General features: G+C 41.2%; 1 long non-coding RNA gene and 1 other non-coding gene across 2 annotated transcripts in view; both read left to right on the top strand.

Moving 5' to 3' along the window:
• Positions 1-26,255, top strand: part of LOC122443363 — a 153,422-nt gene that overhangs the window by 57,464 nt on the left and 69,703 nt on the right. The window lies entirely within an intron of this gene.
• LOC122444379 lies at positions 15,278-15,384 on the top strand. Its single transcript, XR_006270222.1, has one exon. It is a non-coding gene; the product is annotated as a U6 spliceosomal RNA (small nuclear RNA).

Here is a 26,255-nt window from a genome sequence, read left to right as displayed (position 1 = left end):
CTACAAGCAATAAAATGCTAGAGGCTGTGAAGAAAACGGGAAAACCCTCTTACACTGTTGGTGGGAAGCAAACTAGTACCGCCACTATGGAGAAACAGTGTGGAGATCCTTACAACAAACTGGAAATCAGAACTGCCATACTGACCCAGCCATACCACTCCTGGGCATACAACACTGAGGAAACCAAAGATTGAAAGAGACAAAAGACACGTGCACCCCAATGTTCATCGCAGCACTGTTTATAATAGCCAGGGCATGGAAGCAACCTAGATGCCCATCATGCAGATGAAGGATAAGGAAGCTGTGGTACATATACACCATGGAATATACTCAGCCGTTAAAAAGAATTCATTTGAATCAGTTCTAATGAGATGGATGAAACTGGAGCCCATTATACAGAGTGAAGTAAGCCAGAAAGATAAAGAACATTACAGCATACTAACACATATATATGGAATTTAGAAAGATGGTAACGATAACCCTATATGCAAAACAGAAAAAGAGACACAGAAATACAGAACAGACTTTTGAACTCTGTGGGAGAATGTGAGGGTGGGATATTTCAAAAGAACAGCATGTATACTATCTATGGTGAAACAGATCACCAAGCCCAGGTGGGATGCATGAGACAAGTGCTCGGCCTGGTGCACTGGAAGACCCAGAGGAATCGGGTGGAGAGGGAGGTGGGAGGGGGATGGGGAATAAGTGTAAATCTATGGCTGATTCATATCAATGTATGACAAAACCCACTGAAATGTTGTGAAGTAATTAGCCTCCAACTAATAAAAAAATTAAAAAAAAAAAAAGACAGCATCAGCACCCCCAATTAATAACATGTGGCCATTTTAACAAGGTATTCCCGCCATCTAGGGCACATGGGCCTTGACATCCCTCAAATAATACCCCATAGGTGAGCAACTGCCTGATCTAGAAGTGAGTTGGGCCTGCATGCCTCCATTGCTAGTGAGGATGTGACCAGAGGATGAGGATTCAGGAGTGGGCCGGATGGACTCCCCAGGGAACTAGGCCTCTGGATGGAGGGCAAGGTTGGCCATGTGCCAGGAGTCTGGATTTCAGCTGCTGGCTGAAAATGTGTGCTGCTTCCCCATGGAATGCTACAGTTCTCTGACCTACCCTCAACTCATAACACAGGTCACAATTCACTGCAGTTTTCCATCATGTATTTCTGTGGATGTTTGGAATCAAGAAGCGCAGAGTCAGAGAATAACTGTGCAAGATTTATAGAGATTGCCAGCATTCAAGCTTCTCATTTCACACAGGAGGAGGCTGAGTCCAGAGATTATGAATTTGGCCAGGGTGGCATGACACTTTAGCAGAGTGGTTAAACAGGCTTCAGACTCACAGTGCCTGGAAACTTAAGCTGTGTGCCTTGGGCAGGTCCACTAACCCATTAATGTCATTATGTCTCAGTTAACTCTTCTTTAAAATGGAATGAGAACAATATCTGTATCACAGTTTGTAACATAAATGAGGAAATGAATGCAAAGTGGCATAAAGTGGCACCGCTGACTCTCAGAGCTAAGTCTTTTGACTCATGGATCAGAGCTACTTCCCCAAGTCCCACTTCCTCCTTTTTAAAGATAAGTTAGAAATAAATTTACAGAGGCATTGCCAGTGTACAAACTCATCACTACACACCTGGATTATGCATTCATTTTTTTTTTAACAAACATCAGTTGGGCATCTGTGTCCTGGGTACTGGGACGTCCATAGCAAACAAAACCCACTAAGGAGAGAGAAGAATATACCTTATGGTACGCAGGGGTGAGATGGTTTTGCATAAAGAGTAGCAAGAGTCTATAGAGGCAAAGAGATGAGATGGGAGATTCTTGCCATAGTCTAAACATTGGGGCACTGAGGTCCTGGATGAGTGTGGTGTGAATGGGGATTAAGGGAAAGTAATGAGGTAGAAGGAGCCTTACCCAGACTCATGGTTATGGTTACTATACTATAGTGACTATACTATATACTACAGTTATTATGGTAATGTGTCATGAAATCTTAGATTTATGTGTTTCTGAAAAGCAGTTTGCTTCCAGAATTCCAAAGTGAAGCCAGCTGGAATTCCATATTCAAGGCAACACTGCTTACAGCTTGATGCTCAGAGAGGACCGCTCATTCACATGAAGCTCTAGTCTGTGATCTTACACATAATGGAGGGAGGCCCACAGTAACTACTTTTGGCACTTCAGCAGTAGATCATTGTAGCCAGACTATCTAAGGCCATCTGCCTTTCTCTCCTGCCAGATTCATTGAGGGCATGATGGATCTGGTTTAGAGGGTAACAAAGTGAGGAAAGCAGGGCTGAACAAATGCACAAATGTTTCTCTTCTGTAGAAATGTGTATTCGGCTCTGGGGGCTGTGGATTTTCCATTAAAATGTATGCTTGGTCTCAGTCAACACCCCAAGTTCCTCAGCCTCTGTGGGCCTAGCTCCATGAGCCAGGAGGCCAGGCTAAAACATGGTCATGCTAATGGCATCAAGCAGAAATGTCCACTGGTCCATTAAGACTTGACACCTAAACACTGCCTACCCTGGTCACCCTGTCTCTATTATGGCCCTGCCTTTCCCCCTAGGCCTGCTCTCCTCTCCAAGAAAGGGAGAATGGTTAGCAACTTTGAGAAACTAAAACAAACACCAACATTTGCCAACATTAAACTCTGCTGCACAGTTAAATGGACCATAAAATTTCAGAATTTGGAACAAAACTTCAATTCAACCCCCTCCTACAGGTGCTGTGGGCACAAAGACTGTACAGTATATTCTGCCCTGAAAAACAGTCTCAAATTATTTTTGTAAAAAAATTAAAAAAAAAAAAAAGTTTGCCTGGAAGAAAGTTTCATCTTGTACTTAGAAAAATAAGCCCAGAGGCAGTGCAGCCTCCTTCTCTCCAAACTGTTTCCTGCACTCCCAAGAGACAATCCCATCCTACCTGGAAGCCCTCTGGAGATGCTTAAGAAGTAGGACATCTTCTCCTGGGTTTTCAGATGAGCCTCCAGGGAGAGGTGCATGTGCCCCATTCCTGCCTGCAGCCCACCACCTTCTGCAAGTCTCACAGTCAGGATACAAGTGATGCTAGTGGAAAGCACAATCTGAGACCCAGAGGTCTGAGCTCTAGTGCAGGTCCAGCATCACCTTCTTGGTGACCTTTGCATGTCACTTCACCTCCTGGGTCTTACTTTCCTCATGCAAAACACTCAGGATTTGGACTTAGATCCCTCCTGGCCCTAAAAATCTAAGCAGGAGTAGCATTAATAGAGCAAGCAGATACATGTTTTGCTTCAAGCAGGAGAGATGTGTGAATGCAAAAGTGGCTATTAATAATTATGGCTGGCATTAACCAAGACTATTCTGGGGAACAAGAATCCATGGCTGCTACAGTCCTTGGCACCCCACATTGGGGACTGTCCAGAGATTGCCACTGGCCCTTTCCCCTACTAAAGATTTTGCACCCAAGGGTCCAGTAAAAGAGGAACCAAGAGAGTTCTGAATGTCCAGTGCTCTTCCTCCATTCTCTAGCTGCTTTTCACCCATTCTCTTCCCACTCTTCACTCATCCCATCCTGGGCTCACCATGTTCTAAGTTAACTTGTCATCAATGCAAAATGGTTGAGGACCCAGTTCTGGTCTCAGGCTACATAGATCCAAATTGCAATTTCATAATATACCATGACCTTGGGCAAGTTAGTTGAACTCTTAAAACTATTGGCTTTCAAATGCTTCTAAACTGCAATTCACAATAAGAAACATATTTAATGTAGTATTCTAACAAACACACATACACTTATATAAATTGAACCAAAAGTTTAGTAAAAACAATAGTTATTTTTGATTTGTTCTAAGCACTTACCGACTCATACTTACTAACATGTCAAACTCAATGGACATGAGTTTAAGTAAGATCTGGGAGTTGGTGATAGACAGGGAAGCCTGGTGTGCTACAGTACATGAAGTCGCAAGGAATCGTACATGACTGAGTGACTGAACTGAAGCACTTACCACTTATTTGATTGATTCTGTTATATACATATACACATATATATTTGCTAGTCATGACCCACTCAATCTAGTTCATGGTCTACTAATGGATTGAGACCCACTTTTTGAAAGGCTCTAAACTTTCGTTTCCTTATATGTAAAATGAGGATAATAATAATATTATCTTTCTCATGAAGTTGTTATGAAGAATGACGAAAATATTCATATAAAAGTGTTTAACTTGGAAGGTAATAAGTGCTCCATGAATATTAGATGATATTATGACTCAAAGCACAGCATTGGCAGGAAATTAATCTTGTCATACTTCAAGTACAGGGGGAGAGTCTTGGAAATCATATCTCTCAGACCTGAATCAAATGGATTTCCCCATGGGGCATGCATAATGTCAAACAAGTGTGGTTTCAAGCTTCTGTCATGAAGGCAGTTGGGTGAAGATATGATGGCTGGCACTGTGGCAGCAGCCATTTTGCAACCATGACATGACACATCTGAGGAAGAAAGAATAAAATGATGGAAAGGGTCTGGGTTTTAATGATATTATTGAGTTGCCAAACCAATCCTAAATCTACTACTTCATTCTTTCTTGTTTTTAAATCAATAGAATCCTCTAATATTGAGATTTCATTTTTATGTGTACTGGCTAATAACCTCCAGTGATATCCTTTCTCTCACCAGCAGGAAGTGTCCCGACATGGAAATGGCCCCTCAGCCTGAGAATGAGCATTCCCTAAAACTACACTGTGGAGTCAGGACTCAAACCACAAAGATACTGCACAGTAGAGAATTCCCCTTCAGTTTCTGGAGGTTCTCTCTCTCTCTCTCTCTCTATCATGCCTGCAAGGCTCTTGAGAATGCAAGGAACACCTCAGGCCACTCAGTTAGCCATGGTCAAAGGTACCCCTGTGCTCCCTCAGGGGAAAGATGAGGGACTCCAGAACCTGACCTCCTCTCTCCGGTGGAGGTACCACTGACTTCCTTGATTGCTGACAGCTTATTGAACCTCGTCCATGGAGAGAAGACCATTTCAAGATGCAGGGCTAGGCTCACCCTGGCCAGCACTCAGTGGATAGCAGAGGAAAACAACTTATAAATTCTCCAATGTTGCTTGGCCCAGAAGGCAATTAGCTTGCTGGCTGGCTGGCTGACTCTGCATCTACTTTCGTTAAGAGTTCCAAGGGACTGAAAGGTGAATAGCCAGCAAGATATCCTAACACTCAGGACAGAGGAGAATGTTATTTCCACCCTCCTGTGCCTTTGATGGCTGCCTTACAACTCCAGGGCAAGTTTGCACATGACCATGAGTGGTATCTGACGGCTGATACTGGCACAGAACATGAGTGGATGGCAGCTGAGGGCTTGAGCCTTCCATCTGAATCATTAGTGATTCCTGCCACTGATTCCAGCCAGGGAAGTCCAAATCTGTCTGTCCTTTCTTTCCCTTATGCTTTAAAATTTCCCTTATTTTAGTCAAACTATGCCAGCTCAGTAATTCTGACAAGCTGAATTTTAAGCCTCTTCAATTTCCAAATAATTAGGACAGAGAATGGGTTTGGTGAAATATGGTCAGCTTAAAATAACTAATTCAGTGTTGCAGGAAAAGAATTCAATCCAAGTCTAAGTGCTTAGCCTAGGACCTTCAGAGGACATATGCCAAGTATTAAGTTATTTTTAAAGGTACACTTAGAGGGGCATTTGATAAAGAAAGGGGAGATGAAAACAAATATTTATCAAACACAGATTATCAGGCCCTACATTTACATTCTTTCATGTATATCTTAGAAAATACATACAACCTAGGTGTTGTCATTGCCAGTTTTGAAAAATGAAAAAGAAAAATAACTTGACTAAGACCATAAAGCAAGTAAATGTCATAAGGATTTAATGCTTGGCCTTCCTCATACTCCTTCAGTCATACTACTCTGTACCCCACACCCCCCAGGAAGAGTGAGTAGTGGAAGAGAAAGTAAAGGGGTGGGAAAAAGAGAAAAGGGGAGAATTTTAAAAAGACAAGGAAAAGGAAAGAAATGGTTAGAAATAAGAAACAAGAAAGGGAAGGGGTACAAAGGAAGAGAAGGAAGAATGGGTGATGACTTCAGTTCAGTTCAGTTGCTCAGTTGTGTCCGACTCTTTGCGACCCCATGAACCACAGCACATCAGGCCTCCCTGTCCATCACCAACTCCCGGAGTTCACCCAAACCCATGTTCATTGAGTCAGTGATGCCATCCAACCATCTCATCCTCTGTCGTCCCCTTCTCCTCCTGCCCTCAATCTTTCCCAGCATCAGGGTCTTTTCAAATGAGTCAGTTCTTCATATCAGGTGGCCAAATATTGGAGTTTCAGTTTCAGCATTAGTCCTTCCAATGACTATTCAGGACTGATCTCCTTTAGAATAGACTGGTTGGGTCTCCTTGCAGTTCAAGGGACTCTCAAGAGTCTTCTCCAATACCACAGTTCAAGACCATCAATTCTCTGCACTCAGCTTTCTTTATAGTCCAACTCTCACATCCATACATGACCACTGGAAAAACCATGGCCTTGACTAGACGGACCTTTGTTGACAAAGTAATGTCGCTGCTTTTTAATATGCTGTCTACCTACCTTGGCTTTTTAGAAGAATTTAATGATGCAGAACTTAGAATATGAAGTAAGTCCCTCTGAATTCTCTGGGGGAGTCAGGATGGTTGTAGGACTGTTCTTCCCCATGTCCCAAGTGCAAATGCATCCAGGAAATCTTCCAGCCACTGGAAGTAAGAGCTGGGAACCCAGCCTATTTTCTTGCTCAGTCATGACCCAAATAAAGGCTCACAGAGTTTCTGATGGTACTGAAGGGGTGACCCTTTGGCTTTCAGTTACCAAAATGGAAACATTTTCAGACCTGCCAATACTGGATCTCATTTCTTCTCTGGCCCCAGGCCTTTGGTTGAGTCTTTTAGCTGCAATGAGCAGGTATTTAGGATTTAACAAAAAGGAGCGGGGACCAAATGCATGTTTACTTTCTGGGTTAACCTAGTTCAGCTCTAAGCTCCAAAGTCACCCCTCATTCTTGGCCTTGTGATACTGGGGCTCAGCCTCTGCAAGCTACATTTCTGCTTTACCTGTTGTATTGCCATTAGGGTCTGTCAATAGAGGGCACTAGAAGATGAGAAGGGGAAGCAGGGATTTGCTTCTTTCTATTTTCTTACTGGTCCTGTCAGCATCACCCCAGCAGTAGTTAGTACCATTTTTTTGTGTTCACTTCCAGAACCAGCTTCAGTTTATTCCAGGGATAGTATCTGCTGGCTGGCACCCCTTCCCCAGGTGTTAATTCCTGGCTCTGAGGGTCCCTCCTCTGAGCTCCCAAGAAGCCTGCTCCAGCGAGCCAGGCAGCACCCCTCCTGGTTCTAGTTTTCAGCTCTGCAAGGCCCACCTCCAAGCTTCCAGATCCTACTTACCACATCCTTTCCCCTTTGTTCGCTCAGTCCCAGGACAGTGGTTGCTTCCTCAATTTGCTACCTTCATGATACTTCTGTGTTCCTCCTTCACATTTTCAGTCCTCAATTCCCTATATTAAACATCCTTTATTAGAAAAATCAGTAGAGACTTCCCTTGGTGGTCCAATGGCTAAGACGTCACACACCCAGTGCAGGGGGCCTGGGTTTGATCCCTGGTCCAGGAACTAGATCCCACATGCCACAGCTCAGAGTCTACATACCACAATGGAGACTGAAGATCCCACATGCTGCAACTGAGACCCGGCCAGCCAAATAAATAATTTTTTTTAAAAAAAAGAAAAACCAGTGGATATATATTTTCTGAACTGATCCTTGCCTGATTTATTATCCTTTTTGTCTCCATCCAAGATAATGCTAAGTGATATCCTGAGATTGCACTGCATATAACTTCTGATAAGGATGTGATTCCTTTAGGAAACCAAAAGCATCATTACTCACGTATTTTTGTAGCTATCTCCTCAGGCAAGGGAAACAGAAGCAAAAACAAGCAAATATAACCTAATCAAACTGAAAAGCTTTGGCAAACAAAAGGAAATCATCAAAAAATGAAAAGATAACCTAATGAAAGGGAGAATATATTTGCAAACAGTATGTCTGATAAGAAGCTAATATCCAAAAATGTATAAAGAACTCGTACAACTCAATATAAAAAGACAACCCAATTAAAAAATGGGCAGAAGACCTGAATAGGCATTTTTCCAAAGAAGATATACAGATGGCCAATAGCACAGGAAAAGAGACTCAACATCACTGATCATCAGGGAAATGCAAATCAAAACCATAATGAGATAACATCTCACACCTGTAAGAATGGCTACAAGATAAGAAATCACAAGTGTGGGCAAGGATGTGAAGAAAAAACCCATATGCACTGTTGGTGGGAATGTAAATTGATACAGCCACTATGGAAAGCAGTATGGAGGTTCCTCAAAAAATTAAAAATAGACTACCATTCAGTTCAGCAATTTTACTACTGAGTATTTATCCAAAGGAAACAAAAATAGTAACTCAAAAAGCTGTGAATTAACTCATGTCCACTGACAGATGGATAAAAAGATGTGGTATGTAGACATACATAAATACACACACACACATACATGCACAAAGTGAAATATTACTCAGTCATAAAAAAAAGAATGAACTTTTGCTATTTGTGACAGTGTGGAAGGGGCTTGGAGGGTACCTGGTTAGTGAACTAAGTCAGAATGATAAATACTGTATATATTTTTTTATATGTAGAATCTAAAATACAAAACAAATGAACAAACAAAACAAAAACAATCATAGATAAAGAGAACAAACTAGTGGTTACCACAGGGGATAGTACTAGGGGAAGGGGAAAAATAGATGAAGGTAACAAAGAGTAAAAACTGCTGATTGTAAAATAAATAAGTTACAGGAATGTAATGTACAACGCAGAAAAAAGTCAATATTTTACATAATTTTGTATGGCATATAATCACTATGTTATACTCCAGAAACTAGTATAATACTATAAGGCAGCTATATTTCATTAAGTTTTAAAATTTAAATATCAAAACTTAAGAAAACAGTAAAACATGAAAAAAATAACAAAATTAAGGGCTTAAACATTTCTCACAGTAAGTAGAAATTTGTTTATCAAATTTTGGTTGTGTGCCCCAAATTTTACCTTTTGTCAATTGTTTAACGTGTTTGTTTTTGTTAAGTGATTAATTATTCTTTGGAATTTAATACATCAACTAAAATGCCAGGAAATGCTATTCTAAACCAATGGAACTTAAATTTTAAAATAACCTTTGAAAGGAAAGAAAACTACATAAATAAAATCAAACTGAGTCATAGAAACTTTATGGACAAACTTCTATCTGAAGGAAAAAAATGATGCAGCTAACTGAAATAATGCAAACAAACATCATTACACAAAATTGCCTTGTCTGGATCTTATTTTTAACAGCTCCAAAAGTGTGCTCATGGCCCCTTGCAGTCCATCTCTCCTTCTGCCCCCATACCCAGGTAACTACTGATCTACTTTCTGTCATTTTATGTTACTTTCCATTTTCTATGTTTCCATATATATGTAATCATATAGCATGTATTTCTTTTTTGTTTAGCTTCTTTCTTGCAGCATAATGATTTTTAGATTCATCCATATTGTGTGTGTATTAGTGATTTTTATTGCTAAATGGCTAGTGCTAAGTACCTATATTTGTTACTCCATTAGACCACCGATGGACATTTGGATTATTTCCAGTGGCTACTTCAAATAAAGTTGCTGTAACATTCATTTATAAGTCTTTGTGTAGACACTCAGTATTTATATGGGTTTTTTTTTTTTTTTAACATCACTCTTGTTATTGTTGTTCAGTCACCAAGTCATGTCTGAATCTCCCAAGGACTCCATGTGACCCCAAGGACTGCAGCGCACCAGGCTTCCCTCTCCTCCACTCTGGAGTTTGCTGAAGTTCATGTCCGCTGAGTCAGTGATACTGTTTAATCATCTTATCCTCTGCTGCCCTCTTCTCCTTTTGCCTTCAATCTTTCCCATCATGAGGGTTTTTTCCAGAGAGTTGGCACTTTGCATCAGGTAGCCAAAGTATTGGAGCTTCAGCTTAATCATCAGTCCTGCCAATGACTATTAGGGTTGATTTCCTATAGGATTGACTGGTTTGATCTCCTTGTTGTCCAAGGGACTCTTAAGAGTCTTTTCCAGCACCGCAATTAGAAAGCATCAATTCTTCTGGCCTCAGATTTTTTTACAGTCCAGCTCTCACATCCATACATGACTACTAGAAAGACCATAGCTTTGACTACACAGACCTTTGTTGGCAAAGTAATGTCTCTGCTTTTTAATTGTCTAGGTTTATCATATATTTCCTTCCAAGAAGCAAGCATCCTCTAATTTCATGGTTGTGTTAACCATCCACAGTGATTGTGGATCCCAAGAAAAGAAAATCTGTCACTGCTTCTACTTTTTACTTGTCTTCGCTCTGAAGTGATGGGACTGGATGCCATATATTAATGTTTTGAAAGTTGAGTTTTAAGCTAGATTTTCACTCTCCTCTTTTACCCTCATCAAGAGGGTCTTTAGTTCCTCTGTTTTCTGCCACTAGAGTGGTATTATCTGCAAATATGAGGTTGTTGATATTTCGCCTGACAGTCTTGATTTCAGCTTATGACTCTTCCAGGCCGGCACTTCACATGATGTACTTTGCATATAAGTTAAATAAGCAGAGTGACAACATACAGCCTTGTCATACTCCTTTCCCAATTTTGAATCAGTCAGCTGTTTCATGTGAGGCTCTAGCTGTTGCTTCTTGACATAACATCACTATTATGTTGTTACAGCCTCCCTGGTGGTTCAGGCTGTAAAGAATCTGCCTGCAGTATGAGAGACCCAAGTTCAGTCCCTGGGTAGGGAAGATCCTCTGGAGAAGGGAGTGGCAATCCACTCCAGTGTTCTTGCATGGAGAATTCTATAGACAGAGGAGCCTTGTGGGCTACAGTTCATGGGGTTACAAAGAGTCAGATATGACTGAGTGACTAAACTTTCACTTTCAGCCTCAGTTCACACTCAAACACATTTGCATTAATGACTTACATGAAGTTTAAAGAGTGTGATGAAAAGTGACAAAAATATAACTCAGAATTACTTTGCAAATAGAAGATTAAAGCTGTTGGTAAAGTTAACTTATGAGGGTGATGAGTTAGACAAGCAATTTGAGCAAGAAAAGTATGAGCACGAAAAATGACAGCGAATTTCCAGACATTTAATTTTAGTAACTTATGAATCCTTTTTCCCATTTGCATTTTTAGTCATGAGTCCCAGTGGGCATAAAAGTGTCAAGGCTTTTGTAACATTATTCAAATAAAGCCCAACAACTTATCTGTAAAATCAATGGAATTTTTCCAACAAAAGATACAAAATAACACTTCATTTTGAAATTAACTTACTCACTAAAGGCTCAGAGAGAATAAAAGTACAAATATGACTTTCACAGTTGCATACCTGACAGCAAAAATAAATAGAACTGACACTATTGGTAAGAAGTATACAAAGCCAACCAGAAAGATCAGTTCAGTTCAGTTCAGTCACTCAGTCTGTCCAACTCTTTGCAACCCCATGGACTGAAGCTAGCCAGACTTCTCTGTCCATCACCAACTCCTGGAGCTTGCTCAAACTCATGTCCATCGAATTGGTGATGCTATCCAACCATTTCATCCTCTGTCCCCTTCTCCTGCCTTCAATCTTTCCCAGCATCAGATCTTTTCCTATGAGTCAGCTATTTGCATCAGGTGGCCAAAGTATTGGAGTTTCTGCTTCAGCATCAGTCCTTCCAAAGAATATTCAGGATTGATTTCCCTTAGGATTGAATGATTTGATCTCCTTGAGGTCCAAGGGACTCTCAAGAGTCTTCTCCAACACTACAGTTCAGAACCATCAATTCTTTGGCACACAGCCTTCTTTGTAGTCCAACTTTCACAACCATACATGACTACTGGAAAAACCATAGCTTTGACTAAATGGACCTTTGTCAGCAAAGTAATGTCTCTGATTTTTAATATGCTGTCTAGGTTGGACATTATTTTTCATCCAAGGAGCAAGCGTCTTTTAATTTCATGGCTGCAGTCACGATCTGCAGTGATTTTGGAGCCCCAAAAAAGAAAGTCTATCACTGTTTCTATTGTTTCCCTATCTATTTGCCATAAAGTGATGAGACCGGATGCCATGATCTTCATTTTTTGAATGTTGAGTTTTAAGCCAGCTTTTTCACTCTCCTCTTTCACTTTCAACAAGAGGCTCTTTAGTTCTTCTTCTCTTTCTGACATAAGGGTGGTGTTACCTGGCTCTCTGAGGTTATTGATATTTCTCCCAGAAATCTTGATTCCAGCTTATGCTTCATCCAGTCCGGCATTTTACATGTACTCTGCACATAATTTAAATAAGCAGGGTGAAAATATACAGCCTTGACCTACTCCTTTTCCTGTTTGGAACCAGTCCGTTGTTCCATGTCTGGTTCTAACTGTTGCTTCTTGACCTGCATACAGATTTATCAGGAGGCAGGTCAGGTGGACTGGTATTCCCATCCCTTTAAGAATTTTCCAGTTTGTTGTAATCCACACAGTCAAAGGCTTTGGCGTAGTCAATAAAGCAGAGGTAGATGTTTTTCTGTAACTCTCACTTTTTCTATGATCCAAAGGATGTTGGCAGTTTGATCTCTGGTTCCTCTGCCTTTTCTAAATCCAGCTTGGATATCTGAAAGTTCTCGGTTCATGTACTATTGAAGCCTGGCTTGGAGAACTTTGAGTATTACTTTGCTAGAGTGTGAGATAAGTACAATTGTGCAGAAGCTTTAATATTCTTTGGCATTGCCTTTCTTTGAAAACTGATATTTTTCAGTCCTGTGGCCACTGCTGAGTTTTCCAAATTTGCTGGCATATTGAGTGCAGCACTTTAACAGCATCATCTTTTAGGATATGAAATAGCTCACCTGGAATTCCTTTGCCTCCACTAGCTTTGTTTGCAGTGATGCTTCCTAAGGCTCACTTGACGTCACATTCCAGGATGTCTGGCTCTAGGTGAGTGATCACACCATCGTGGTTATCCTTTTTGTAGGATGTATCCATAAAAATGCTTTTCGTATAGTTCTTCTGTGTATTCTTGCCACACCTTCTAAATATCTTCTGCTTCTGTTAGGTCCATACCATTTCTGTCCTTTGTTGTGCCCATTTTGCATGGAGTGTTCCCTTGGTTTCTCTGATTTTCTTGAAGAGATCTCTAGTCTTTCCCATTCTATCGTTTTCCTCTATTTCTTTGCATTGATCACTGAGGAAGGCTTTCTTATCTCTCCTTGCTATTCTTTGGAGCTCTGCATTCAGATGGGTGTATCTTTTCTTTTCTCCTTTGCCCATCACCTCTCTTCTTTTCTCAGCTACTTGTAAGGCCTCCTCAGAGAACCATTTTGCCTATTTGCTTTTCTTTTTCTTGGGGGTGGTCTTGATCACTGCCTCCTATACAATGTCACGAACCTCCATCCATAGTTCTTCAGGCACTCTGTCTATCAGATCTAACCCCTTAAATCTGTTTGTCACTTCCACTATATAATCATAAGGGGTTTGATTTAGGTCATACCTGAATGGTCTAGTGGTTTTCCCTACTTTCTTCAATTTAGTCTGAATTTTGCAAGAAGGAGTTCATGATCTGAGCCATGAACTCAGAGTTCATGATCTGAGTCAGCTCCCAGTCTCATTTTTGCTGACTGTATAGAGCTTCTCCATCTTCAGCTGCCAAGAACATAATCCATCTGATTTTGGTATTGATCATCTGGTGATATCTATGTGTAGAGTCTTCTCTTGTGTTGTTGGCCAAGGGTGTTTGCTATGACCAGTGCGTTCTCTTGGCAAAACTCTGTTAGACTTTGCCCTGCTTCATTTTGTACTCCAAGGTCAAACTTGCTTGTTACTCCAGGTGTCTCTTGACTTCCTATTTTTGCATTCCAGTCCCCTATGATGAAAAGGACATCTTTTTGTGGTGTTAGTTCTAGAAGGTCTTATAGGTGTTCATAGAACTGTTCAGCTTCAGCTTCTTAACCAGCTTCTTCAACTTCTTAACAGTTCAACTTAACCAGAAAGATAATGTCTATTAAATGTTCAGAAATAAATAAGAATGAACTATGAAACCAATTACTTTTGCAAATGACTCTATTACCTGTTGCCTAATATCCATGTCATGTGTTGTAAAAAAAAAAATTGTTAATTCCTGGTGTATAATAGAATTGCATAAAACATAGTGATGTTAAATATAAAAAATTAAATAGGATTCTCATATGAAGGAGAAGTGCATGACAAATTTTTCTATTTTTAATTACTGAAATCCCAGGCTACAGAATTAGAATTTTTTTCCTTAGTTGATTCTTGTTTTATGTGATTTATATTGGTACGTAAATGCGAAAGGATGTAGCAACTTCAGGAAAAGAAGTGGCTTCTGAATGTCTGCCTCCATGTGGTTTACTGACAGAGAATAATCACTGGCCAAGAAAGAAAGAATTTCCTGATCTTCCTTCAGTGTTGACAGAAGTGGTGAGGATGTTTAATGTTATCAACTTTCAGGCACTGAATGTACTTACATTGAGAGCATCATTCAAAGAAAGGAATGCCAGATGTAAACATTCCTTTTTCCACACTTAAATATTCTGCTCTTGAGGAGAAATCTCATTCTTCATTTCATATACATTTTTGAAATGAAGAACAAGATATAAATATTGTCTCAAGACTACAAAGTCAGTTAAGAATAATACTGATTACAAGGAACATATAGAAATAACATATCCCAGTAATATACTCAGTAGAGTGAACCATCTAAATCCATCTCTCCAAGAAGTGTCAGGATTAAGATTGAAGATAAGTAGTTGAGATTTCTTAAGAAGCCAGATATGAGGGCAAAGAGTTGATTGCCCAATGCCTCTTCCATGGAGTCTGGAGATTTCTTTCACTCTTCAGAAAACATACTCAGTGGCTCTATTGGAGCTTTTAAATACCATATCCAAATACTGCAGCAGATGGTGGCATTTCTGGGGCAAACACAAGCAAACAGTGTATTCCGAATCCATTGCCTCTCTTTCTCAGGGGGAATTAGTTTACCTTCCAACTTTGAGGGTGATATCCTTACCAATCCATGATTTAAAGGAACTCTGACCATCCCAGTGGAAAAAGACTCATTTGAAAACACTAGGAAGACATAAGATTCAAGATATATATACTTGAGCTGGATAGAAATTCCTTGTTAGTGCTCGCTTTGGCAGCACATATACTAAAATTGGAATAATACAGAGAAGATTAGCATGGCCCCTGTGCAAGGATGATACACACATTCATGAAGCATTCCATATTTTTTGCAAATCAAAACCACAATGACGTGCCACTACACACCAGTCAGAATGGCTGCTATCCAAAAGTCTACAAGCAATAAATGCCGGAGAGGGTGTGGAGAAAAGGGAACCCTCTTACACTGTTGGTGGAAGTGCAAACTAGTACAGCCACTATGGAGAACAGTGTGGAGATTCCTTAAAAAACTGGAAATAGAACTGCCATATGACCCAGCAATCCCACTCCTGGGCATACACACCGAGGAAACCAGATCTGAAAGAGACACGTGTACCCTAGTGTTCATCGCAGCACTGTTTATAATAGCCAGGACATGGAAGCAACCTAGATGCCCATCAGCAGATGAATGGATAAGGAAGCTATGGTACATATACACAATGGAATATACTCAGCCATTAAAAAGAATACATTTGAATCAGTTCTAATGAGATGGATGAAACTGGAGCCCATTATACAGAGTGAAGTAAGCCAGAAAGATAAAGACCAATACAGTATACTAATGTATATATATGGAATTTAAAAAGATGGTAACAATAACCCTATATTCAGGACAGAAAAAGAGACACAGATGTATAGAACAGACTTTTGGACTCTGTGGGAGAAGGCGAGGGTGGGATGATCTGAGAAAATAACATTGAAACATGTATATTATCAAGTGTGAAACAGATCACCAGCCCAGGTTGGATGCATGAGACAAGTGCTCGGGGCTGGTGCACTGGGATGACCCAGAGGGATGGGATGGGGAGGGAGGTGGGAGTGGGGATCAGGATGGGGAACACATGTAAATCCATGGCTGATTCATGTCAATGTATGGCAAAAACCACTACAATATTATAAAGTAATTCGCTTCCAACTAATAAAAATAAATGGGAAAACAAAAAACAAAAAAAAAAAAAGAAATTCCTTGTTAAAAGGTTATCAAATAAAACAATTATTTTTAATAAATTTTTAAGAAGTTATTTTTATTATTTGTAAATGCTCATATTTTTCAAAATTTGCTTAAAATCGACAGGTTATTAATAAATAGTTAAGTGAGTCGGAGATGCTGACTATTTGGAAAGCACTAGTGTCAGGCTTTATTTTTTGGGGCTCCAAAATCACTGCAGATGGTGATTGCAGCCATGAAATTAAAAGACACTTACTCCTTGGAAGGAAAGTTATGACCAACCTTGATAGCATATTAAAAAGCAGAGACATTACTTTGCCAACAAAGGTTCGACTAGTCAAGGCTATGGTTTCTCCAGTGGTCATGTATGGATGTGAGAGTTGGACTGTGAAGAAAGCTGAGTGCCGAAAAATTGATGCTTTTGAACTGTGGTATTGGAGAAGACTCTTGAGAGTCCCTTGGACTGCAAGGAGATCCAACCAGTCCATCCTAAAGGAGATCAGTCCTGGGTGTTCATTGGAAGGACTGATGTTGAAGCTGAAACTCCAGTACTTTGGGCACCTCATGCGAAGAGCTGACTCATTGGAAAAGACCCTGATGCTGGCAGGGATTGGGGGCAGGAGGGGGAGGGGACGACAGAAGATGAGATGGCTGGAGGGCATCACCGACTCAATGGACATGAGTTTGAGTAAACTCTGGGAGTTGGTGATGGACAGGGAGGCCTGGCATGCTGATTCATGGGGTCGCGAAGAGTTGGACATGACTGAGCGACTGAACTGAACTGAACTGAAAGTACTCCAGTGTTGCTGGCTGTTGGGGAAATAAAAGAGATTAATCTGAGATGTTTTAGGGAGTAAAAGAATGTGAAATACAATATTCTTCAATCATAAAGGAATGTCAGGTCACAGTCATACCACTTGACTGGTGACTGTCTCGAGTTTGAGTACCTGGGTTTGCAGATGTTCAGTAAGGGTATGATTTCCTGTTACTCCACATAATGGATGACCCCGGACTGGATCTACTAGGGTGCACATTACTCTTTCATCTGAGCAAACACAGATGAGCCCTTTGGTGCTGCTTAAGCTTCATAAGCCTTCTTAATATCAAACTGAACTCAGCTAAGTTCAGGTGGCTAAAACTGTGCTTTTGTTATGAAAGCAGTAGCCAGAAAATGCGAACTCTTTGAGTCACCCAGCCTAGCTATTTCCTTCAGAATCCAACCCTGAGCCAAGCATTTTTTATTTTGTCTTCTCAGACTAGGTAGCACTCCCTTGTTGCAGACTCTTGGAGAACTGCAAGCAGCTGGGGGCATAGCCCACTTTTGAAGGGGAGTTTTCAGACCAGATTTAAAACTGATTACTGGACTTATGAAAGTGAGGGCACTGGTAGAGCCCAGCATGAATGGAGTAGGAGGCATTTAGGAAAAGAAGCACAAGCAGCAAAATAAAAGGAAGCCATGGAAGAAACCAGAAGAAGCAGCAACTGGAGCCAAATAGAATTGTTTTCTGACAGAATTTATGGATGTCTTTTTAAAAAAGAAACAAAAGAGCAAAAGCAATGTCTTCTTTTGTCTTGGCCCAGTCACATGGCAGTCACACAGGATCCATCCAACCACGGATGTTAATTACTTCCTTTCCTTCGTGTCTGCTAGTGTATTCTTCTGCTCAGTCTGGGGTCCTTTTCTGATTTTGTTTGTTCACTAAGGCACAGAGGAAATCAAAGTCTCTGTTCTCAGGCTCTCCTTGAAGGATTGTGAAGAGAGCCGACTCAGGGAAGAAGAACCACCTCACCTTAATAACTTCCCTGCCAGCTGCATGTCGCGCCGCAGGGCCTCAGATGCAGTACTCTGCCTCTTGCTGTAAAAGGAGTTCCAGTCCTCCTCAAAAGCCTTCATTATTATAATCAACCTATAAAGAAGCCGCTTTTCAGTGGCTCTGTAGACATTTAATATTTAAACTAATTTTCCCATGTTTTGAGGTTGTAAGAATGCTATGCTGCTGCTAAGTCACTTCAGTCGTGTCTGACTCTGTGTGACCCCATCCCTGGGATTCTCCAGGCAAGAACACTGGAGTGGGTTGCCATTTCCTTCTCCAATGCATAAAAGTGAAAAGTGAAAGTGAAGTCGTTCAGTCATGTCCCAATCTTCGCGACCCCATGGACTGCAGCCTACCAGGCTCCTCTGTCCATAGGATTTTCCAGGCAAGAGTACTGGAGTGGGGTGCCATTGCCTTCTCCGTAAGAATGCTATAGGGGTCCACTATTTTCCAGGTTTCCAGCAAATAGCCCCAAAGGGAAGGACCTGATCTTTCATGCTTATCATTAAACAAATCCCGCCCTGTGGTGGCGTCTTTCCTAGAAATTTCTAAAACAAGCTATTGTGATAAAGACTATGTGGTTATGACATAAGGTTGGTGTTTTTCCACGTCTCTTTACTCTCAGCAATATCGTCTTTCACTTTTGGGCAACATAGCGTAATGGATGGGAGATAGTTTGATGGGTGAACCAGAAAATACGGTGAGTTTTTTTCAAAACATGGGTTTTTTGCCATTATTAAAAAAAAGAAAAAAAACTTCATCACTAAATATTCATCATGCATGTGCTCCAAGATAGCTATAAAAGATTCTGATTCTGTATTCTCCAGCAAGTAGGTCATAGGGCTGGCTTTGAAGCAGAAATACTAGCAGGAAGTCGCCAAGGTTGATTTTCGAAGTCAAAAAGTTCACAGTGTCATTTGCTGAGGATTTTTCAAGATAAGAATGCAAAAATGTGAAAGAGAAAAATCCACCTGTTCAAACTGGCCAGTGGAGGGAGTTTTTTTCACAGCTGCCTTCTTTGAGTAAGCATTTCTTTTTTTTTTTTTTTTCCCATTTATTTTTATTAGTTGGAGGCTAATTACTTTACAATATTGTAGTGGTTTTTGCTATACATTGACATGAATCAGCCATGGATTTACATGTATTCCCCATCCCAATCCCTCCTCCCGCCTCCCTCCCCACCCCATCCCTCTGGGTCTTCCCAGTGCACCAGCCCCGAGCACTTGTCTCATGCATCCAACCTGGGCTGGTGATCTGTTTCACCCTTGATAATATAATTTTCAAATGCTATTCTCTCAAAACATCCCACCCTCGCCTTCTCCCACAGAGTCCAATAGCCATTAAAAGGAATTCATTTGAATCAGTTCTAATGAGATGGATGAAACTGGAGCCCATTATACAGAGTGAAGTAAGCCAGAAAGATAAAGACCAATACAGTATACTAACACATATATATGGAATTTAGAAAGATGGTAACGATAACCCTATATGCAAAACAGAAAAAGAGTAAGCATTTCTTAAGCATGCTCAGAGAGAGCATAGGAGCTCTTGCCCTATGCGTCTCTTCCATCTGGCTTTTCCTAAGTTGTATCCTTTCTAATGAACCAGTAATAGTAAGTAAACCATTCCTGAATCTGTGAGCCATTCTACCAAGTTATCAAACTTAAAGAAGGGGGCATGTGAACTCCCAATTTATAGTCGGTTGATCAGAAGTACAGGAGACTGGCAACATGCAATTGGCATCTGAAGTGATAGCAGTCTTAATGGGACTGAGACCTCAACCTGTGGGGTCTGCAGTTATTCTAGTTACTGTCAGAATTGAATTGACTTGTAGAATGGTCAATTGGTATCTGGAGAGGTAGAGAATAGATTGGTGTGGGAGAAAAGTCCCACAGACTTGGTATCAAAAGTGGTATTGGAAAGAGTTCAAGAAATACGGACTTGTACCTGGAAGTAATCATCAGGAAGGCTATCAGTAAGGATATTGATTTGTAAGAATGAGTTGATTTGTGGCAACAGGAAAGGGACCAAGTTGAGAAAGACATGGAGGTTTGGGGGAGCTTGTCACATGGGAGGAAAGCTGAGTAGAGTGGATTAGGGCTGCCTGCCATGGGAACCCACTGGGAAGAGGCGGGTAGAGAATCTGAGAAGGAATCAGGGACTTGAGCATGACCGACTTTACATGTCACTGAAGAGCATGCAGTACTAGAGGAATGACATGAAATTTGAGAAGCAGAAAACTCTTCCTGGCTGGCCACGTGGAATAAGTGGAGAGGGACTTATTTAGGAAACCACTATACTAGTCCAGGTCCCACTCTTTGCTTTTAATGGTAAGGGCTTGAACTAAGGTAGTAGTCATAGGATTGGCATGAGGAGATAGCTCAGGAGATATTAATGAGTCAGAATTGATCGTACCTTTGTGGCTGGATGGATGTGAGAGTAAAAGGGAAGAAGAAGTCCAGGATGGTTCATTTCAGACTCGAGTGCTAGGCAAATGGTACCATGCCCAGAGAGAGGGAACATGAGAAATGTGTGTTCTGAGAGGCTGTGAGCATGAGTTGCATATATCAAGTTTAATGCATTGGTGATACATTTAGGAGCAGAAGTTTCAAATCTGGATTAGAGATTCAGATCTGAAAGATACTCGAATATGAAGGCCCCCCGAGCTGATGAAATAGACCCAGGGTCTCAGGAGATGGCAGACAGCCAGCATAACTTCTGATATTTGAACACTGTGTGTGGAGGGGGGAGGGGGAACAGGGAGGGATTTTCTCAGTCACTGAAAGAAGCTTGATCAGTTTCTCAAACAAGTTCTGAGATGAAACAAGGAGAACCCTGCTCTGAGTTTGTGGATCCCCACTCCCCGGCTGTGAGCATAAGGGATAGATGGATGGTCAGTGCACATGTTGAAACCACACTTGCCCCCAAAGTAGATCATCAGGTATGTTTTTGGAACAGTTGTACCCATTCTCCCATGCCCCATTTTCTTGCTGGGATGTCCCTTGGACATTTGGAACTCTTTTCTGTCTGCTTAGGCTTCCCAGACCCCTCAGCCAGGAGCCGCTGTTTTCCCCATCTTCCAGATCCCCTGGGTAAGAGAAGGGATTCGTTTTCAGGCAGGTCTGTCTCCATCTGATTTCAGAAAAATGGCTCATCAGTCTCAGGTCCTCTGATTTTCTAAACCAGGACTACAATCTGTTGAAACCAGAAGCAGCAATCTCTTCTTTCACAAAGTTTATTTTCTAGGGGAAATGAGAGGAATTCATAAAAGATTTACCTCTTCATTTTGGCTCACTATCCTGACTGCAGGACATGATCTCCTTGAAAGGTTGATTCTTACCCTCACAGCCAGATCAATCAGCAGGCAGATCAGTCACCATGCAGGAATAACTTGACCCAGGCTCCGAGCATGCAGTGGCCTTAAGTCCTGGGGTGAAGGGTACGGTGTGTGATTTCTATTTCTAGAATCATAGCACTCGTGTACAGAAGACCTCAGGAGAATGATTTTAAAGGCACATCTCTTGTCAGGAGTCCTTGTCCTCTAACTTTCCTAAAATTAATCTTATGTGGACAGATGACTCTGCTTTCCCAGTGGGAGTGGCCCTCAGACTTCTAACGTGGGTCCACACTGTGGAAGAAGCCAGCTCAGGCTGACCATGGTGAGTGCCTGGCAGACGTGGCTGCTGGCTTTGGGTGAGAAAGTATTCCTGATCCATCAGAATAATGACTTAAGCATGTTCTCGGCAGGTTCCCAGTGTGATCTCACAAGGGTACCCCATCCCCTCTGCACGATGTGTTGTACTTGGAGTCCTTCCCCATTTCAATTTCAGTATCAGTCGGAGAGAAAGAGCAAAACAGCATTCCTTCATGTAGATAACCAGTAGGCTGCTGGCTACTCCTGGTTGGTAACATAACTCCACCAGTGTATTCTAGCAGCTGGGTTTACTTAAGGGAGAAGACAGACATTTCCCTGCTCAGACACAGAGCTGCTAGACACGACTTCAGTAGCCTCCTTGCTGTCTGTAAAAATAAAATCCTTGAGGAGAAACAGCAGTAATGAACTGGTCTCTTAAGCACAAACCCCAGATCTGCCTCTTACAAGCTGTGTGGCCTTATTCACTCATTTGTTCATTTAAGAAATATTTGTGGAATACATACCACATGGCAGGCAGGCTCTTAGACCAGCTAGCTGATTTTGTTACGCCTCAGTTTCCTTATTTGAAAAATGGAGTTAATAATACACACCTCCCAGAGTTTTGTGAGGAAAACATGAGATAGTGGGCATAAAGCCTGTAGCACAGGTGTTGGACAAAGGAAGTCCTCAATTAAGGGTGACTGTCATAGGGATTATTCCCTTTACCCCAGCCCATGCTAACCTCCTACCCCATGAGGAGCTCCTGACAATACCTGCACATCTTTCTCAGCCCTCATCTGGTACAGAGCTCACCTTTTTATGCCTTCTGTCCTATGCGATATTCACTGATTTGGAGCTCATTGTCAATGACAGAAGTCACACATCTGTCCTGGCTTCTGAGCTCACCTTTGCTGGCCGTTGCTCACCGTATTCTTCCCATTGATTTTCTCTAGGATCAGGATCTCATTAATATGATAAAAACTAAATATAAAGATAATATGTATCTGCAAGAGACATCTGTAAAGTATACATATACTTCATTTGTGATTCCCAAGTAGCACTAATGATAAAGAACCCACCTGTCAATGCAGGAGGTGTAAGAGACACAGGTTTAATCCCTGGGTCAGGAAGATCCCCTGGAGGAGGTCATGGCAACCCACTGCAGTATTCTTGCCTGGAGAATCCCAGGGACAGAGGAGCCAGGCGGGCTATGGTCCTTAGGGTCTCGAAGAGTTGGACACAACTGAAGCGACAGTGCATACATATGTATATTTATGGTTTTTCCTCACCCAAATTTGAATAGATTTCTCAGTGATGAGCAGGAGAAAGTGATAACTTTGACACAGACATTTGGTAAGGAGAAGTTGACCTGATTAGCACAATCAATACAGAAGCTGAATTAGGCTCCAGCAGATTCTAGCTTTATCCAAAAATCTTCTCCAGCTATTCACCAGTTTATCTGGGCCTAGATTCTAATGTAGAAAGAACAGCAGATGGTACCGAAAACAATCTCTATAGTCCTGACCTCCCTTCAGATCATCCAGTCTCACTAGGAGGGATACTCAGGTAAATCCAGGTAGGGTAGCAGTGGTGATGCCTGTTAAACCAGAGAGCAGGCCAGACATCACACCAGGCAACGCCAGCCTTCCTACAAACCTCACCAGTCTTCACAGTGGGGTCAGTTGACTTCTGCTTCAGAGCACAGGTCTCCCCAAAGCCCTGGACAAAATCCTGGCTCTAATGAGAGGACTTGAAAGCTCTGGTCCAGTGGTTCTGATACAAGTATCAATGGTGTTTGTTGTAAAATTCCTCTGTCCTTCTATTCATTAAGCAAATAGTTATTGAGCTTTTACTATGCACCAGGCACTAGATTTAGTCCCACAGTTCTAGTTGTCTGTCCCACTTCTAGACACCCAATTCGGGGATCTGAGTCCTGTTTCCCCAAGACTGTCTGCCTCAAATCTTTCTTCCAAACCCTGGCTCCCCGAAGGCTTGCTCTCACCCACCTACCCCTTTTCATGGTGAACCCCAGTTCACGTGGGACTCGCACCACATCTGTCAAACCTCTGCTGACACCACCAGCTGGACTACAGTGTCCCCTTCTTCCCCCTGTGTCCAGATTCCCATTCCAAGCCCCCCTCCCATCTACAGGGGCATCACTGCTGACCCTTTGCTGGGCTGCCCCACATTTGATTACCTAGCCAGAGGACCTGCACAGAGTTAGAGCTTAATAAACATTAGGTGCTCCATTTAGACATCTCACTACCAAAGTGACCAACATGAAAACAGGAACATGCCTGACTTGTTGATGGGTCCCCACCACCTAGACCTGTGGTTAGCCCATAGTGAATAATGAAAAAATACTTGGGCTGAAAATTCACTTTAGCCTTATTTTACTTAAAGGTGCAGGAATGTAACCCCTTGCCAGCCAGTGATAATGCTGAGCTAAAAGCAATAACTGTTGCCTCAGATGCTGCTTTAGATTTAAGGCAACCCTGAAAGATGTGACTTCATGCAGCCCAGAAAAACTGGAGGTTCCTATCTGATTCCAAATGAACCACAGGTTTGAGTATTGCAATGCCTCCCTCAGGAGCAGAACAACCCTGGAAATGTGTTTTCATGTTCAGTTAACCGGAAATGTGTTTTCCTATTCAGTTAACCAGAATAAAAAGGAGTGTAGATAATAATGTGAACTATTTCTAGTGTAATATTGCTCTCCCGTGACTTTTCTCACTGCCAATGTATACAAAAATGACAGAGAGTAATTTCCCTTACCCAGAAACTACCATTTGAAATATATCCTACAGAAGAACATTCCTCTCCATTTCTTTTCTCCCCTCAACTGTCAGAAGTTCTTTGATAATAGGAAGCCATGCACGAGAAGATAGTAGTTGAAGACTTAAAAGGATTGTACTCATTCATTGATGTGTCACTGTATTTGGAAGATATTTAAAGAGCAGGTAGAATATATCAGGTATTTAATAGAGAGTTGGGTAAAGTTTCAAGGTAATAGGGGAAGATAGAATAGATTGGTTTTTGTAGATAAACCTAATTCTCCTCCATCCAAATGTAATTCCCATTCATCCTCTTCTCTGGCTCATCAACCTGAACTATCCTATGAAATATATGCATTCAGCAGTCTTCATTACCTGTCTGCCTCAAGCATGGGTTGGTCACAGGCTTGTGGAAAAATATAGCAAGTCAAGATAGTGCTATATTTCCATGATATTTACACATTAACTATATCTGTTATATTAGTAAGGATGACATTTTAAAAAATAAAAGAAATAGAATAGAGTTTATTATGTGCCAGGCATAGTGCTTGGCACTTTATGTATGACAGTCTTACCTTATTTGCATGATATTCATATGAAGTGGCATTACTCTTCTAGATGTTAAAAAATCGAAAAAGTTTCTGAAAAAGAAAGTAACTTACTTACTATTTCACAGTATTTGTATTCCTTTCTCCAAAGCAAAATTTTCTGTATTAGTAAAACCACTACTTTCTCTGTATTACCCTGATTCTTTGCCCATAAGTCTACAATAGCAGGTATAAATTCCATTTTATTGTCTGCATACCTATGTCCCTAACTAGGCTTATCTCCCTTTCCTGCTTCATTTTTCTTCACAGAATTGTATCAGGCAGGTTTCTATTGCTTCTGAGAAGCAGAAGCAATAGAAAATAATATGAAGGGGTTTACTACAAGGAATTGGCTTGTGCAATCATGGGGGCTGCCTAAATAATTCCAGTATTTATAGGACAGGTCAGCAGGAAATACAGGGGCTAAAACCAATGTCCACCGAAGAATTTCTTTTTCTCTCAGGGCAGCCTCAGATCTGATTTTAAGGCCTTTCAGCTAATTGAAACTGCTTGCCCATATTTTCTGAGATAATATCTTAAAATCAACAGAATATGGACTTTAATTGTATCTATGGAATACTGGGTTGGCCAAAAGATTCATTCGGTTTTTTTGGTAAGGTGTCTCTAGTGGTATTCAGCTGTCTTTAACTTCATTTGAAACAGTTTTGTTAGATTGCATTGTGACAGCTGTCACATCAGCATGCATTTAAAGAAAATCTTAGCATAACTGGTGAATTTTTTTGTAGCCATTTTAGTATTGAAGATGGAAGGAAAAAAGCAATATTTTCAGTGTATTATGCTTTACTAATTCAAGAAAGATAAAAGCACAACTGAAACACACAAAAATGACTTGTGCAGTGTATGGAGAAGGTGCTATGACTGATTGAACATGTCAAAAATGTTTTACAGTTTCATACTGGAGATTTCTCATTGAGTGATGTGCCACGTTCAGATAAACCAGATAGCAATCAAATCAAGACATTTGTTGTTGTTGTTCAGTCTTTCATTTGTGTTCTACTCTTTGTGAACCTATGGACTGCAACATGCCAGACTTCCCTGTCCTTCACCATCTGCCAGAGTTTGGTCAAAGTCATGTCCATAGTCGGTAATGCCCTCCAACCATCTCATCCCCTGTCATCCCCTTCTCCTCCTGTCTTCAATCATTCCCAGCATCTGGTTCTTTCC

The sequence above is a fragment of the Cervus canadensis genome, chromosome 6 (genome assembly GCF_019320065.1).
Source record: "Cervus canadensis isolate Bull #8, Minnesota chromosome 6, ASM1932006v1, whole genome shotgun sequence".
In the NCBI taxonomy this organism is placed as follows: domain Eukaryota; kingdom Metazoa; phylum Chordata; class Mammalia; order Artiodactyla; family Cervidae; genus Cervus; species Cervus canadensis.
Note: the sequence above shows the minus strand (reverse complement) of the source record. Positions and strands in the feature narration are given on the sequence as shown.